The sequence below is a fragment of the Pogonomyrmex barbatus genome, unplaced genomic scaffold (genome assembly GCF_055798465.1).
Source record: "Pogonomyrmex barbatus isolate J1 unplaced genomic scaffold, ASM5579846v1 scaffold3, whole genome shotgun sequence".
NCBI lineage: Eukaryota > Metazoa > Arthropoda > Insecta > Hymenoptera > Formicidae > Pogonomyrmex > Pogonomyrmex barbatus.
Genome location: NW_028297127.1, coordinates 1,256,574 through 1,274,853, shown reverse-complemented (window position 1 = coordinate 1,274,853; position 18,280 = coordinate 1,256,574). Strand labels below are relative to the sequence as shown.

Here is an 18,280-nt window from a genome sequence, read left to right as displayed (position 1 = left end):
GCACCGCACGCAAAAACGGGCAGGCTCGATATCCGCACGGTGAAAAGGTCCGCGTGATTGATGGAAAACAGACAAAGCACCCGTCAGCCCCGCGCGCTGACCAGCGTCCCTGAAATCGAGATAAAAAGACCGCAAAACAATTTTCTACATTATTTTCCGATGCGCGGATCAAATGAGCAATAATGCCGACACGTCCGTGCCTCCATGAATCTCTCTCCGCTTCACATTTTTCGATCTATTTTCATTCTGTGCGAGTGCCCTCGTGACATCTTTACACCACAATTATCTTTGCTACAAGACTCCCTACGTTATAAGTGTTTCTACCAAATACTATAAACTATAACAGAATCAATCTGTATAATTTACGCAAATCGTTCTAGGAATGTCCAGATTTCCGCCATGCAAATAAATTTTGCACCGACTTTTACTTTCGCACCGCTAATGAATGTAACGCGCGTGTCGCGCTTAGTACATGCGGTCGACATACCGTTCCCCAGAAGAGCACGAAAAAAAAAACGTATAAAAAAAAGAACGGTAATGTTCGACGATGGCACGATTTTCTACCCTTTGCTCTCTTTTTTTCCCCCCGAAATCCGTATGTCTATGCTGGTCAGGTTATCGAAACAAACTACCCCAATGACGACACGATTAAAATTTCACGGCAAGCTGCATGAACCCGAATGTGCTCTCTCTCTCTCTCTCTCTCTCACTCCCTCTTCCCTTCTATCTCTCGCGCCTTCTATCTCTTTCTCTCTCTATCTCTCTCAATGAACCGTTTATATATGATACCTCTCTGCGTCGTGACTGCCCCCGATCGTCCGGTTGCCGTTCTATCCGATCCCCGTAGCCCGTCTCTCGCCCCACGGCTCCGCCACCCCCTCGTCCCTGTCGGGTGATTGGTACGCGACCGCAGCCACCCCCGCTTTTTAATACACCCGCACCTGCATAGGCTGCACCCGCAACCGGTGAGCCGCCATACCATATATATATATATATATATATATGTGTGTGTGTGTGTGTGTGTGTGTGTGTGTGTGTGTGTGTGTGTGTGTGTGTGTGTGTGTGTGTGTGTGTGTGTGTGTGTGTGTGTGAGAGACGGGGTGCATCCAACCCCTCTACGCGAGCGGTCTCCCCCTCGTTCCCCCCTTTCCGGCCGGTGCCGGCATGGAACTCGTGGCTCTCGTCTCCCTCGCGCCAACGCGCCGCGTCAACGTCACGGTGTACTGAGTGATTCATCGATCGAACGTATTCGCGTCGTCCCTGCGTCCATTCCCCAAAATAGCGACAAAGACTAGTCCTCTCGTGGCGCATAGTTCGTATACAGGCTCGCGACACTAAAACCGCCGCCAGCAAGTCGCCGAATATAGGAAAATGCATTTCGGGACAGTTCGGGAGCTGGTTGGCTGATTCTTTCGATTACGATAACAAACGGTGTATTTTGCGTGTCTTTCACAGATTCTGACAGCTATTTGGAATGCCGAGGAAAACCCATCGCTTAACGCTATACCGATCAAATTGTCATATTGTTAAATACTTTTTTCCGCTCTTAAATATCAAAGCAACACTTGTGTATTTCTCCTCGATGTTTTAGATAAAAGTTTACGAGAACATAAATAATAAGAATGGAGTTAAAGAAATTAAATGTATTCATAAAACGCGAACATAAAAAAAGAGAGAATAAGTATCAATAGAAAGAATAGAAAGAAGAAAGACGCAATTGCGGATAAAATAAGAAAGGTGAATCACTTAAGGGGCGTTCGTTTACCCCTTTTTCACGTTGGCGAAGGTGTTGAAGCTCGGAGAAAAATATCTCAGCCGTAAATAAATTATAGGAGCCGAAAAAAGTTTCCCAGCACACCGGCATCCCGCTACCGCTCCGAGTTCCGGATAGCGCGACGCTCGCTAGGAGAAGGTCGGAGGTATACTTTAGTACTTTTTGTCCTTCCAAGCTGCCACCAGCCCCGCCCGACCCTCCGCCTTTTCCGTTAGGAGAGAGTGTTCTTTTTTATTTTTTCGCTACCCTCTCTCGCCAGCCGAGCACTTTAGATAATAAGGCCAGGGCGCTCGCTACGGACGAAAGGGTAAATTGGGTATTCGTCCGAGGAATTATCTCTCTAATTTCTTTAACGTACCAGTCTCTCACCTTCCGTTCCTCTTATGTACGTATAATTTCCATCCACCGCGCACAACTCCCTCCCCCCTCCTGTCATCCTCGTATCAGCGGATCGGGACGAGCTCGAACCCTATCAGCGGATACCAGAGTCTCCTCATGCTTCCTGAAGATGAAAGCTTTAGCCACCTGCCAGGAAGATTGGAAGATGTCTGCCTGACGTAATTATTTCGTCGATTCTTTTGACGCGGTTCGCCCAGTTCAATTGGCCGCAGCCATTATCGTCCTTTAATATTCAGCGTCATCAATTACTAGACAAACGCAACCTACGTACTTTGAGATAAATTAGCTATAGATAGGTTAGCAAATCAAAAACAGTATTATCTTTTTTGATACTGTATAAGATATATTTATACCAATGTCAAATACTTTTTTTCGGAAGCGCTCACAAATATACGAAGGAAACTGTCCGAAATGTAAGACGTTCGCTTCGTCTTGCGGAAGATATAACGAAACTATTACAAGCTGCACGCTGAAGCTAATAATAACAAACGATCGGTGATGCAAGAAGGGATGGCGATGTAATTCGTACAAATGATAGTTCACGACTATCGGTCGACGAGGGTGGAAGCTCGTATCCATCGGAATGGCCCTAAAATTAGATCCCACCCTTGGCGCAGGTCCGAGTTCGACAAATTCGGTTAGCCGGATGAAAAATGAAGCGCACTATCGACAGCTCGGCAATGAGATCAGGCAGTTGTTCAATTTCTTTCGCGAGGTAAAGCCAGTCTTATATTAGATTTTACACACGTGATTACAAAATGCAAAATTTCTAGAGATTTTATTAAGAAATTTCTCTCCGAAATTTTGCATACAGACTTTATTAAATTTTTTCTGCGGCGAAATCATTTTCATCAGCATTTTTTAAATTACAATGATTAGTTTTGACGAGAGACTCGAGGAGGATTACAAAGGGTCTGTCCATCGCGGCTCTCCCGCGTATCAAATGTCAACGCAGAAATAACTGTAAGAGAAGAGGTTTGCTCCTCCCGTGTAGCCCGAAGCGCTCGTCATATTATGTTTGCTTCTGGTGTTTGCGACTCCCCGTGCTCCGGATGACGATATTTCGAATGAAGGGTGACTCGGTAAGGCGAATATATCCGTATTTGTTTCTTGTGCGCATGAAATATTTAACGATCCATGACGTATAATGTTCTAGTAATTAGAAGAAATATATATAATTTTGCAGTAGAGCCCTATTTCGTGAAAATTATAGAAATAATCAAAATCTTAACGGCGACTTTTAGCTTGTGCACCGTTTCGAAATCCTTTATTTTATTCACGGTAGATATTCGGCGGCAAAATCGAGCTTTACGGCAAACCGTGAACGACCTTAATTCCATTTAGGTGCGCTTTCCAAATCGTCGGCAGCATCTTTTCAATGGTTGAGACGAACGAATCGAACGGAACGGAGTCGATGAAAGGGGAAGCGAAGCGGGAGGTGGTGCAGCATCGCCAAAAGCGTAACTCTGCCAAAGACAATATAAAAGTTGGGAGGGTCTCGTGGGATTGGAAGTCGTAAATATCATCTGCTAAATAAAGCTTCATCCTCGAGTACAACTCGGGCGACGGTGAAAACCCCTTTGCACCACGCGCACAGAAAGGGGACAAATCCAAGACAAAGACTCGTAACGCCGGCTAACATTAAGGTATTGAAAGGAAGAAGAGTAGGGTGTACTAAACGATGTTCGAACCTCCATCTTTTGTATGATATTTATGTATATATTTTCATTTATATATATTTTGTTACATTGTTTATTCGATTCCTATAATTTTAACAAAAAGCAATTTTATTAGGCTCTATAATTTTCTCATGTAGTCAAGTTCCAGTATAAAAATTTCAAAGAAGTAAAACATGAGAGATATCTTCGCGTTGACATCGTCGTTTCAGTCGTAGTTAGGTCATTATTTGAAAGTTGTTATAGCAAATTGCTATAGCAAATGACACGGGAACAAAATAATATGCTGAAAATTAAAAAAATCTCCCCATCTCCCTACATCCTAGAAACTTATTCTTCCGCACCAAAGTTATACCATCACGATTTGCTTGAAGCATTCCCCCCCTCCCCCCCGAAAGCGTCGCGCGAACCATTAAGCAGAAGCGTTTGGCTAACCGAGACAAAAATCCGGTGGCGATATTTTTCTGTTCCCTTCTTCGTGATAGGCGGGGGGAGGCGACCGGAGGGTGGTTAAATTCCATGCGTGCCAGCACGGACAAACGCCGTTATCGTCGTCTTTCGTTAGTTTCAAGCGTCATTTGTTTGGCGGCTTGGATGGGCTCGATCGTGGCTTCTCGAGATTCGAGGGGTGAAAAGGGGTGCGAGATGCATTCGCGGGAGATATGTGATCGTATGGTTAAAAAAAGCCGCCATTTGGATGCCATCGGAAAGGAAGAGGCGCTCTTTCATCTAAATTTATATCATAAAATTCCAATGTTTGTCGCGTGCCATTTCGAGTGTACTAAATGGATAAATTTATTATTAAATGAAGCGACCAATTAGATATCTTTATAATAAATTAATGTTATTCAAATTACATTTTAATAGAGGTACTTATATAAAATTGGAAAATGAAATTTGAATCTGACGCTCTCTTTTTCCGAAATCGCCGAGAACATCTTGGACATTTCACAAAAAAAGAACGACAATGACGAAAGACGCAGGAAGAAAAAGAACAAGCCACGTCGAGAAGGGGATTTCTTTCATCAAAAAATAATTAAGGTTTTCTATGGAGATGATGGATTCGACGAACCTGCCGTTCGTTCAGTCAACGTCAAAGGTTGACAATAGGTTCAATGGATGGAGCGCTCTTTTATTTAAAGTAGCTTTGTGTCCTCTCGACTGCTGAACCCTCTTCTTACCCTGACCTATTGGATCTAGATCTAAATCTGGATCAGATCGACTGGTGGATCCGCTTTTCCGTGCGGATGACCAGCAAAATTAAAAGAAGGAAGCATACATTCAGATTCATGTCTTAGACTTGATTATACGGGAAGTACGGGAAGAGCAAAAATTAACGACAAATTCATTCAAGCAACAGGACGTTTTATTCATTTTTATTTTTATTTTTCCTGGCATTTCGGGTATCTAAATAAAGTTCAATTAGTGACTTAGATATCTTTATAAAAATTATAATAAACATTTTATTCAAATTCTATTTTAATAGAGACACTTATGTATAATCGACGACAAATTTTTATCTCTCGCTTCTGTACTTCAAAAGAGCAATTGTAAATTCTATTTTTTTGACTCGAGCATGAAAGAGCTTTGGTTCACCGCGAGTCAAGGAGAATGTCACAAAGCGCATAGAGATCCATCAGTGCCTTACAGTTTGTACCGAGCCGGGCTCGAAACGAAAACAAAGACGAGCGTTTAACGATATTGTCACGGGAATCCCCTCGGGGGGACCAGAAATGGTTCCTCCAAGCCGTAGCTGACGGGAACTAGCGCCGGATGTTGGATGTTGGGTGCCGGGCGTTCGGCTGGGTGGTATTATTCCGAACCATTTGTCACTCGGGCAAGCCGACAACCCCTTTCGCTTCTCTCGCTCCCTCGCGCGCCACCGTTTTCTTCTCCCACTCATCGCCTTCGTAAGTTTTTATAGCCGCGAATCGTCGCAATATGCTGACAAGGAGCTTACGACACCCGCCTTAAGAAGAAACTCGAGGACAGATTAAGAGGGTGTAAGGATTTTTTTTCAGCCAACCCTGTTCCTTCTTACTTACTTAGTCGAACAGATTAAGCCCACCTAATCCAGACTTCGCGAAATCATTTGGCGAAAAAGAAGATGTCGCTTGACGAAAACCTCGGAGCGCGAAAGGGTTCTATCTGATCTGACGAAGACGTATCGCGTTTGTTTTTGCATGTTTTTCTGTCGCATGTACAATAGGACGAAAATGGTCTCAAGTGCCCCCGGCATCATCGTTCAAGATTTCGTGAAATAACGACATTGCGTGCGGCGCAAGCGACAGAGGCGGAAAATGCGTATATTTTTCCAATCCTCCTGAGGAATTGCGAGTTTAAGTTACGAGGGGAGGGAGGGAGAGAGGGGGAAGGGGCTACTTGAAAACAGTCGTAATCTTGCGCTTCTTCCGAACGCACGGCTATCCGAAAAAGAATCCTTGACGATTCGTCGCGACAGCGCGCGGAATGGACCAGCGTGCGCGAAATCGCGGACATGTAATCTGCTAAAAGTCTGCTTAATTATGAGCGGTAGCGGCGCGGGGATATCCGAGCGGCGTGCTGGCGCGGGCACGCTTCTGTTTTCGGACTTTTCCATTAGCCGGATGAATCGTTAGTCTTTTGTTGACTTTTATTGGGGGATGCTGGCAGTCGCGTCTGTGTGTATTGGTACGTGACTCCCGGTATCCGACGGCGCAAGACCGTTGATTAACAAAGTAAGACAGTCTCCTTTTTTTTTTTTGCAAATATCGCGATATAATTCTCGCTCTTGCATATTATCTCGTGACAATTATTATTTTCCTTTTGTTTCAACGATTAATTTTGAAAGGAATACAATAATCGTCCGAAACATCGGAACCGACCGAGCTTGGCGACAATCGATCGAGATTTTTTTTGTATCGTCAGAATTTTAATTTAAGGCGCTCGATATAAAATGGAGAAAGATTGAAGGCACTTTGCGCGAAAAGTTACCAAGGATTCGGCCGGTTCTCGTGGTCCGGCTCCATCGGATCGACGGGAGGGTTAATTTTCTGGTCAGTTGGTCGCTTCTGGCTCTCCAGGGTTATAGTGGCGATCTCGAGGCCCGTAACAACCCCTACTTTACCCCCCACATAAATATCCGGAATTAGCCATTTCTCCTGGCTTCTCTTCTCTCTCTCTCTCTCTCTCTCTCTCTCTCTCTCTCTCTCTCTCTCTCTCTCTCTCTCTCTCTCTTCCTCATTCTCTTTCGCGCTCTCTGTGTCTTTCCTCGCGCTCGCTCAGACTACCTTCCTTCTTCCTACCGCGTCTAGCATGGACTTCGGTCATCGGGTAGGGTCTACGATCACTTGACCGATTAAGGACCAAAGCGGAGGGCTTCGATTCGAGTAGTCGTTCCGTTATGCGGGGGTCGTGAGTGGATTGACGTAATTGAGGAGAAAACACGATGCAAACCGTCATTTCGCGGCAGAATCGAGCAAAATTCGCGGTCTCCTCCTCTCCTCCCTCCGCGAGCGTTTTGATCCGCAATTAATCAACTTTCGACTTACTCTTTGGACTCTAACGGTCAGATAACTTTTCGCGCGTATGCTGATTCGACCTAAAAAAAAAATCACATTCACATTCGTGTTATCCGCCAAACGATTGTTCATAAATCGATTTCAATGTAACACTGAAATAATTGAAATAGTCGCGTTTCGACTTTATTAAATAGAGCAAAAATGTGCCACAAAACAGCAAATTAAAACTTTTAACAAACTTTAATTTCATAAAAAAATATTTTGATAACGTGTACAATTTTTGTCAACGTATTCATTTTTCTTTTCCTCTAACAAGTATCATTACGCGATCGATATTATCTCGCTCGTGTTATGATGAGGCCATAATCGAGATTGCTACGCGTAAAGAGATCCGTCGTCTTTAAGAAAACGAGAAACTTTTAGGCACGAGGCATTTTTGGTATTACCAGTACGCTCGGTAATAAAAGCGAAGATCACCGGATCACCTTGTCAGCTCGATACGGGCTCAAAGTTTCGAGAAACTCTTCCTCGACCGCTGCTGACGCCGTCAGCTTCCGGCTTGATCCCACTGCCTTCGCGTCGGCGAATAGCGGGGATTTCCTCACGAATGAGAGACCCAGGAGTGACTGCGGCACCGAGCGGCCAGCTGGATCGCCTCCTCTCGTTTTTACTCACTCGGGATTAAACAAAAGCCAAAGCTCCTTAAACTGCGGTCGCGGCTAAGCTGGATACATGCGAGGGTCCCACGAAGCGGCCTGCGCCGGCTCTCGCTCTTTTGTTCGACCCCGTGATCCTCTTTGCTCTTCGCGAACTGCCACGTAACAATGTCTCTGATGCGACATGAGACTGGACCGGAACCTATGTTTAGCTTATTTGGCGAGCGCATTAGTCGGACGCGACCGACGTTTCGAGAGTTCACGAAACGATCCTGGAGACACGAGACTTCGGATTGATCAAGCGCGAAGGAGTATTCAAGTTTCATTTGTCTGTAATTGCCCTGCCGTTTCTCTCACCTAGAGATTCTTTAAACAATTTAACGAAATTTACGTAACAAGCGATGAAAATTTATTCGAATTAATTTTTTTGAAAAAAATCAAGGCAGTTGTTTATAGATAACGTAGCGTATAAAATTAAACAGAGAACAAAAAAAAAGATATAATGTTCCGTTCAGCAAATTGTATGAAATAAAATTACTTTGCGAGCAGAAATAAACCAACCGTAGGCGTCTGAAAAGAACACGCGCAAATTACATGTTCGGACCAGCTTGTTCAATGTCCAGTCGGCACGCTACGAAGGACGCGATTCACGTGAATCAGGCAGGGGATATTTTTCTCCTAATATGAATTCCGTCGGCTCCACGGCCGTGAATCACTCCGATATCTCTGTCTCTTAGCACCGGCTATGAATACAATATCGAATGGTAAGAAGCGGGGGTCGCCTATGCCGGATGGGATAAAGTCAGAATTGGCGATAAAAACGACCCGGCGAAACAGCGCTTTCGTTCGTTTCCTGCCGTATTCGAAAGATACTCATATTTTCAATCTTCGTTCGTAGGCGACAACTGTTTTAACAACTGTTTTAACAACGCGCGCGACTTGCGCGCGACGGCAACGTGAGAAAAAATATGCACATTTTTTTCATGACGTGGACGCTAACGAAGAGTGAAAAAAAAAAATCTAGATTATCTATCAGAGAGATTGATCGCGATGGTCATTCCGTCTCGGGCGAAACAACCGTTTCGACCAAAAACTCCGTGTGGGAAAATCCAAGTCGCGCGTAGCACGTCGCGAATTCTCGAGGCTCTTCCCATTCCCTCCTCTCTGTCCCCCCCCTCCTCCCCTCCCTCCCCGCACCCCCCCCCCGTGCGACAAGACGGAAAGTTCTTCTTCTCCCAAAGCAGCCGACGGGAGAGATCGAGATCGGGATCGGGATCAGTTACGGGGGTAAGGTCGAAGAAGGACTGATCCTGTATTTGAATACGGGACTCTCGGAGGACTACATGCATTTTAACTACCGGCCAGATGCCGCGGCTCTCACGCTGTCCCGTCGCCCAGGCATCGTCAAGTTTCTGAACTATCGTTACTCGGGCCAAGGATGTGGGGCCTTGAATCCTAAAGACAGCCTCCACTTTGAACTCCCGGCTATACTCGACTATGAAAGCGATTTCCGTTAGAAGCTCGCCGAACGATAAGAAGAGAAGTATCTCTTTCGAAAATTTCCTCGGCCAACTTAGATCGTCAGGAATTAAAGCCAATATGTCTGATTATTGCGTTGCGTCCGATTTTCCCGAAAATCAATCAAATCAAGAGTATTGTGTTGAGAATTAGGAAGAATCGTAGATTGAACGGAAACAATAATTTCTTTATTTGGGAATAAAAAACTTCGTCAGCGCATTATCGAAATCATCGAGTGTCGTTCTCATGATTCGGACACGATACATGATAGAGTGGATAATTCGTTTGATCCCGTATGTACATGTCGATAAAGTCGAGCCGACGAAGCGGGTGTTCTACAGACACGGAGCTTGCGAGGCATCTTATCTAGCGCCCGCTGCGAACATGAACGACGAGAGAATACCGTAGATTCGAAGAGAGGCAAAGTGGAAAAGGGATAGGCAGAGAGAATGTAAGAGAGAGAGGTAAGAGAAAGGAGAGAGAGAGAGAGAGAGAGAGAGAGAGAGAGAGAGAGAGAGAGAGAGAGAGAACACGCGAGGAGGCAAGAGGGGCGAGGGGCTGAGTGACGGTGCTCGAAGGAGAAGGAGTAAGAGACGAGTCGGGGTGGAATGTGGGGTGGGGATCGGTGTTGTAGCCGAGTGGGTACCACCAGAGGTGGGTCTGGTTGGCCGCGGCGTCGGCGGCGGCGGCGTCGGCTGTCTTGGACAAAATCAATACTGTGGCCACCCATCCCTCGACACCCCTTTGCCTCATCCCTAACCTTCCTCCCCCTTCCTACTAATCCCCCCCCCTCCCACCTCCCCCTCCCCCTCCGATCCCATCTAAGGCTGTGGGGCAAGTCGGAGGTAGAGGCGGAGGTGGCGGACGCAGGGTAGTGTGGGCTGGCTGCAGATGCCGCGTAATTACCACCCTCAAGACACGTGTGGCGCTCGCGCATCCAACCACCCTCTATCCCCGCCGGTCGACGCTATCCGACCAGCACATTGGTGTGTCGGCAATACCGAGGCTGCTGATGGTAGTGGATATCGTCTCTTGGTAGAGATACTCGGGAATCTCTTTATTAAAAGTATAACTCCCGATATCTATTCTCATCGGCATTGATCACGGATTTCACTTTTCCTTGGATCCTGTAAATTTTCATACTCTGTTACGCGAACTTTAAAAAACTTCGGCGCATGTTATAACGTATTCTTTATTGCTCACGACAATTATTTCGCAACAGCTATATTAATTTTTTATTTTAATGTTTCCAACGTATAGTTAGATAAAATTTTTGCGCGCTTACTTTTATCCACAATGTTTTATTCCATCTTGTACTTGAATATCTCTTAATAAAAGTACCGTGTACCGCTAATGTATTCAATATTTATTATTAAATATTAATTATTATAATCCTTAACATACCCTTGTAGAAAATTGTCAAAATCATCTAAATCCGGATTATAATTAAAATAATTACACATGACAAAAAATCGCAAAATCGCGGACTTCAGTTGGTATTCCCATCCCACCAGCGCTCCCTAATAAATTAGCATTCTCGTTCTAACAAGGTCCAGACTTCATCCCTCAGGGGACTGCGTCGAGGACTATCTACAACATACCACCCTTGCCGGACATTGCGAGCATAGCTCTTGCTAGACCCTCCCCCGCCCCTATTCCGCGGCACGCCAGGGCGGAAACTACCCTTATTAATATTATAAGACAAACCAGGAGAACACCAGGGCGCGGAAGAGAGAGATGCGCCCGTATGTAAATAACCAGGATGTTTGTACGACGAACCAGCTGGCTCTCTGGACTCTGGAGAACTCGGACTTTAATTGCGTTTGTAACATCTTGATTTTCAGACCGTTTTGACCAAGAATATCTGATCGTATTTAATGATTCACAACGAGCTCAATTATTGTACAAAGATTCACGAGTTCTAATTCATTGAGGATAATTCTACAAAGGTACAGAGGACAATAAACGCGCACGATATACGCACATACATACGCACACATATGTTTATATAATAAATTTTGCAGAATAAGAAAATTTTTGAAAATATTTTAAAAGATTTTAATCAAATTTTAAAAAGTTTTGATTGTGGCAGAAATAAATATAAGAAATCAGACATCAAAAAAATAAATTTGAACCGATTAAAAGATACATCTTTGGTGACCATATTAATACGCGCGAAAAAGGGTTATCCATGTGTCAAGGTATGTGGTCTTCAGCCCCTAAATCAAGCAAACAACCCCCAAAAACACGAGAATCCAAGTAGTTACGCAGCTGGTTGGTCATTTGCGGTTCCGACAATGTTCAGGATTACGATGTTGCCGATTTTTCGTTCAGCCATATCGTCTCCTTTTATACCTACTGATAAATGACTTATGATTTTAAATATAATATTCATGCAAAATTTTCTCCAATTATATAATATTTATAAAGATGTAAATAAATAATTTACTTGGTTATTTAATATTATGTAATGTAAGTCACAAAAGTAGAAACGTTGTGTTACATAGAAATAGATATATCAATTGATAATGGCACAAATCTCGTATCAAAACCAATCGGAAGCTTCGAATACGTGCTTGCTTAAAACGAAACCAGCGCACGTATTCGACTAATCATACCGCCATTTCCTTTAATATCCGTAGATGGCCACCCTATCGAGGCCCGTACTCAGGACGACCTACAGCACTCTCGCGAGTCTTAGGAACTTCCGGCGGGTTCATGCTACCGGTAGGCGTCTCGCATCCGGCATCTAAATGTTTCAACCCCGCGCACAAGGGTAGAAAACGGTGGTAAAGAAACTTTCGTATATCGAAAGCTTTATTTCGGCACAGCTTTATCTCCAATTTTTCTGATTCTGTCTGAAATATAATTGTAAATTACAGAAAAAAAAATGTGGCAATTACAAAAACTATATATTAAATAATGTTTCTAATATTAATATTGTAATATTGTATTTCTAATAATAATTTATATATTATAATAAGGAATCTATTGATATTCATTTTTGTATAATCAGGAATCTTTAAAACTTTAAATAATTTTTTATCTGTGATAGATATTTGTTGCAATAAATATTTTTTACTTGTAACATTTAATATATAAAATGCTCCAATATGTAATACAATGCCGCAACTTGAAAATTTATAAAATTAAATAAATTTATAAAATTAAATTAAAAAACCGATATTAAGGGTGTTTGGAATAGTAAATTGCAAAAGAATGATTATGAGTTTATCCTTTTGTTCGGAATAATTTATTATTTGACAACCAAAACGAGGTAAAAACTGTATTCGATTATCTGCCGGCTACCAGACACCATTATATCATGACCGTTGTCGTTATATAAGAGAGCAATAGGCTTTTTATTCGCTTAACACGATCGCACTAGTGTCCAGCGTAGGCTAGATATCGATAGTCCGAGCATGCTCTAATGACGTGCGTGTGCTGCGAGAGATTTGGCCAATGAAGAGAGAAGGAGCGAAAGGGTGCATGGCGCCGTAGATTTAAGCCAAAAAAAGGTCCAGAAGGAAACGCGGGATGTCATTCCGTTTCAATAAAACTATTGCAATTACTCCCGCAACAGTATTATTCCAATTTTAAATTTATTATTTAAATTGTTTTTGCTCAAATCCATTATGTAAGAAATAATTACAGTTACAGCAATACTGCGAAATATTATGAATAATATTACGACAGTCAAATGTATATCTATTCCGAAAACTGGAAATCGAATGAAATGTTATATAAAACATCTTAATGAATTCGAAGAGAAGTACGTCAGAAGAGAAGTAAATTTTTTAGACAATTCCGCGAGCTCGCTCTACGTATTCTCCAATTGTACGATCTAGCGCGAGCTTTATAGCTCCGGGTTTCCAATAAACCGCCATCACCCTCCTTTTTTATCCATCCGCTTTCGCTCACTCTCCCTCCCCCCCCCCCCCCCCTCGTCTACGTTCCCATTCTCTCTTACATGGAGTTTAACATCGATCCCGGGCACGCGTTTCCAATCTAACGAGCGCATCTACACGTCTAAACGGCCCCATCAAACCGACACAAATCTTCCTTGGAATCCTTGCCCGGCGATCTTCCATCGCCCGACAACTAACGGCGACAACACAAAAGCGAAAAACCAGCTACAAACCAACCGAGTCTAGGACGACTTCCGCGGATAGGGCAGAGGCGGCACATAGAGGGCCAAGAGAAGGAGGCAGTGGCGAATGGTGGCAGTTCGTGTGTACAGTTTCTCCCGGGGGTTGAAAATGTGACGACGACCCGGCCGCCCGAGATATTAAACTATAAATCCTTATCCCGCTACGCGCGCGGACCGCCAGAACCCTCCGGTTCCGTATGCACGTCGAGGATCTTGTCCTCTGTCGCGGGATTCGCGTTATGCTGGATTCACACGCCCTTTCTCCGCTCTCACCGCGGCCTTCTTCCGGCTGTTGAATCGTGATAGCGAACGAACACTCGTGAACAAGCAAGAATTTACATTATCTTGTCTCTTTCATTTCACAATAATTGATTATCGGATTAATTAAGGATACGCATACGTAATTTATTCATTTACTTTTTTAGAGTTTTTCAACATGTTTTTTAGTATTTACTTATGATATCATTCCCTTTAAAAAGAAGTAAGTTTCTTCTATCATTCTGCTATTATGTATATACTTTTTAGTGTAATAATATCCAACAATAATATATATATATATATACATACGCGCGCGCACCCCCTCCCACACACACACGCATAAGTTAGAAATGTATTATTCGCATACACACACACACACACACACACACACACACACACACACACACACACACACACACACACACACACACACACACACACACACGTGTTAAAAAGAGAAGAGATGAACGAATCGAAGATGGGAAAATATAGCGGCTTTCCACACGGATGAGTTAACCCTTTCCATTGAACGTCGTTTTCACGCCGTGCGTATCGACGCTCACCCCATAACAAGGGTCTTTCTCTTTGTGGAGCAAAGTCGATGAGGTCGCCAGGTCGGACCTCCTCCGACTTCCTCCTTCCTTCTACGTCGAGTCGTTTCCCTAGCCAAGGTGTATCGTTACTTCATGGTGCTTTGAGTCAGTGGCAAGGGGTTGGAGGAGGTCGTACGGGTTGGCGGAGACGTAAGAGGGGTTGCTCTTAGCCGCGTTAATGCCTTGAGAGGGGAGCGTTAATTAATAATTGCAGGAGGGTGCCACCAGTCCCTCAAGGGAGAGAAAGGGAGAGAAAGGAGAAGGGAAAGAGGAAGACCGAGAGCGTGAGAGCTGGAGGACCATACGTGCATCTAACGGCAAGTAGAGATCATCGATCGTCGTCAACAAAGTACGTTCACCTTTCTTTCCTCGAGTCGCATCTTTATCTCGTTACAAAGTGCATCCATTGGTTGGCGCGAAAGGCTCGCCGGTAATTCGGAGCAAAGTGCATTCACCCGCGTTCTTGCCTTATACCCCTGCGATCAATTGCACATTTTTCAAATTAGCAGAAGATGCAAATATATATTTTTATTTGCGAGGGATATCTATGTTTTCTAATTTAAGATAATAATTGCAAAAGAAACATCATGGAAAGGTAAGATCCTTTTAAAAAGGATACTTAGTTCTATCCATGTATCTTTTCCTTATTATTATCGTATCTTATCCTTAGCGATTGTAAGATCGTTAAGAGTTGATCAGATTTAATTTCTAGATCGCTTTGAAGCCGTGTGATAGTATCGATGGAAAGTGGATGCCAACGGAACGCCTACTCTGTAGTTTGCACTCAAAAGGGTTTTGCCCTTTCGGCGAGTCCAGAATCTAGTGTCGCGAGGTTTGAGGGACCGAAAATCCGAAAAGGAGGAGGGAAAGAGGAGGAAGGGGATCTAGAAAGGACGGGGTTAGCTGTCAGAGAGATAAATCGGTCCCGGCTTAATTAAATCTTCTTCCGTGCTACCCGCTCGGGCCAGTGCCTGCTGCCGGACACCATCCTCGGAGGGTCGAATTGTTTCGAGGATATCAACCCTGATTTAGGGCCACGCGTATTCCCCAAGTACACCGCGAGTACTGTCTGACCAGCGGGCGTGATCTTTCAGTGTTTTGCGGATCCGCGTTTCCCTCTTCGGCGAAGTTTCGCGCCGTCAGCTCGGTCGTCAACGCCGTCCGAACGTTTGAAGATACAAACGTTTCGCAAACTTTAATAGTTTCAATACCGATCGAGAGCTTTCTGTAATACCGCGAGTATCAAATATTTTCAACAATTTATTCCAACGGACAATGACACTAAATAAATTTGAGAAGTTTGTAGATTACTACGGATCCTTAATCTATCCTATCTACTTTGCTATTATAATGTACCCGAAAAGAGATCTCTTTCTCATTTCGCGATCGGATTAACAGATCATTATTCTCCGCAAGACTTTCGTCTCGCTTAATCGGTTAGGTGCCATGGTCGGTCTAATCGGCGTCTAACACCGGTAAAACGATAAGACGTGGAAGACGCCCTAATTCGTCGACAGACGTCTCAATAACGCGTTGATCCCGCTCGTTCGTAGGCCTCGCAGGAGGCAGGCAGCCGAGGCAGTTCCCCCGACTGCATCTATATCCTTGCTATCTCGGCAATCGCGAGTTACGGAGGTCGGTGAGGCGAATGTGCCGGAGAGAAAGCTGGATATAGACGGACGCGCGAGGAAGCGCGGAGTCTCTAGGAGTGAGGAGGACGGCGAGCGCGCGAGCGCCGGTGGAAGGAGGATCGAGGGAGCGTAAGGCCAAGTCGGAAAGAGAGAGAATAGGAAACGGAGTAGAGAAGGTGAGGAGGTGAGCCGAGGGTGGCTGTACGTCGATAGAGCGGCGCGCCACGGAGGCCAAGATACGACACCGCCGCCACCGCCAGCAGACCCGTAAAGGGGCGGGGGTTCTCTCTCTTTCCGAACGGGTGGCGAGGGGTTAGCGGGGTTTGCTTGCCTCACCGGGGCGGGGGGGTAGAGACGACACAGGAAAAGCGGGGGGGGGGGTTTCGTGTGGGGGTGGGGGGGGGAGAAAGAGACGCAGCCTCGCTCCTTCGCAACCGATGGCAAGGAGCACGACGGAGACACTCGACAAGGACTCTTCCTCCTTCCTCGCGCTTCGTCGCCTCCTTTTTGCACAGGCGGCACAGATGTTACACCGACGGACGTAGATAAGAGCGCGTCGGCTGCCTTCGCGGTACCGGATAGACGGAATTTTTAATCGACCTTCTACGTCCGATTTTCTTCTGTACTTGCTGTTTCACCGCCGCTACCGCTTGACCGAGGGAAAATCGGTTCGAGTCGGCATTAACGCCACTACCCGTCCGTAATTTACGCCTTAATCAATTTTTGATGAGATATATGCAAAATGTTTTTGTGCACAAAAACTGCGCTGTCAGATTAAGTTGTGTTAATAGAAGGCAACGATAAGATCATAAATTAATCTGATAACGCGATTCTCGGAATAATGTGGCAATATTTAATCTTGATATTGAATATCCAATATCAAGATCGATCGCATCGAATATATATATATATATATATATATATATATATATATCAAACTATATCTGAGCAGAAGTTTTATAGAAGGATCTGATTTTTTTTATGGAAAATGCGTATGACGCAGATAATATGCACCTCTCGCACGGACAGGTGTACGTAGAATTACGCGCTGGTGACTATATATGCATCGCGTATGTCGCAGATGGAGTCGGGTAAGCGGGTGAGTATCGGTATTCGGTTAATTATGGTCCCCCATCGGGCCTGCATGAATTCTTGACGCGGGGGGTGTTGCAACACCCCGTGCCATGCGCGCCTGTCATATCCCCAGCAGCATTACTGCCAACGTCACGCGCCGATCGGTACGATAGGATCGTACGCTGACGCGATCAGCCTAATGTAGGATAACGCCCTTTCCTCCATATATATACATATCTATATAATAGCTGCACAGTGCATTTGCGAATAATAAACAAACTGGCAATATCGGCATATAAAAAAATCAACTGCGATAATTGATCGTCTTTCATCACTATTCAGTGACGAAGGACCAATACCTCAATGACCCATTATTGACCCATCTATCTATATCTATAACTAATTAGATTCAATCGCACAAGTAATGAGAGATGTCATTTACGTATTAGAGTACGAAGCATTGAGATAAACGAGATTTCAATATTTTTGATTAAAATATTTTTTAACGTTTAACGATATTCACCATGTCTGACTTCTGACACTGAGGCCAGATATGAGCTCATCCCGTTGAGGTGGTTTTCGTGAAAAATATTGCTCGTTTTACAGGCGGTAGAAGCCGGGCCACGAGGGAGTGGGGGGGTTGTATTTAATTAAACCTCCAGGGGCTGCCTGATCGAGCATCAATACCCAGCGGTTCTCAGATCTTTCTCAGAAAAAGCAAAACATTAAATAATCCACACGTCAGATCTTTCTCACTGTTTTGCTACGTTAGAAAAAGATAACGGTACACAACAAATAATTATAATATATATTTATCAATTGTAAAAATATTTCATGGTAAATGAATTTCTTATTTTTTTCAGAAAACGAGAAACTATTTGCAATAAAGATATACGCTTGCTATAATTATGTCACATCGCATAATCTTATCAATTGACAGCTGGAAAGCAATATTTTGCACGGTATATAAATTAGAAACGGGATCGATCGGTGATGTGCATGCGAGAAACTCGACTACCGAGTAAGCAGATTGTTTCTTGCAGCAAGAACG

General features: G+C 44.2%; 1 protein-coding gene across 3 annotated transcripts in view; it reads right to left on the bottom strand.

Moving 5' to 3' along the window:
- LOC105434202 (uncharacterized) overlaps positions 1 to 18,280 on the bottom strand; it is an 86,556-nt gene that overhangs the window by 33,729 nt on the left and 34,547 nt on the right. The gene's annotated exons all lie outside the window — the stretch shown is intronic.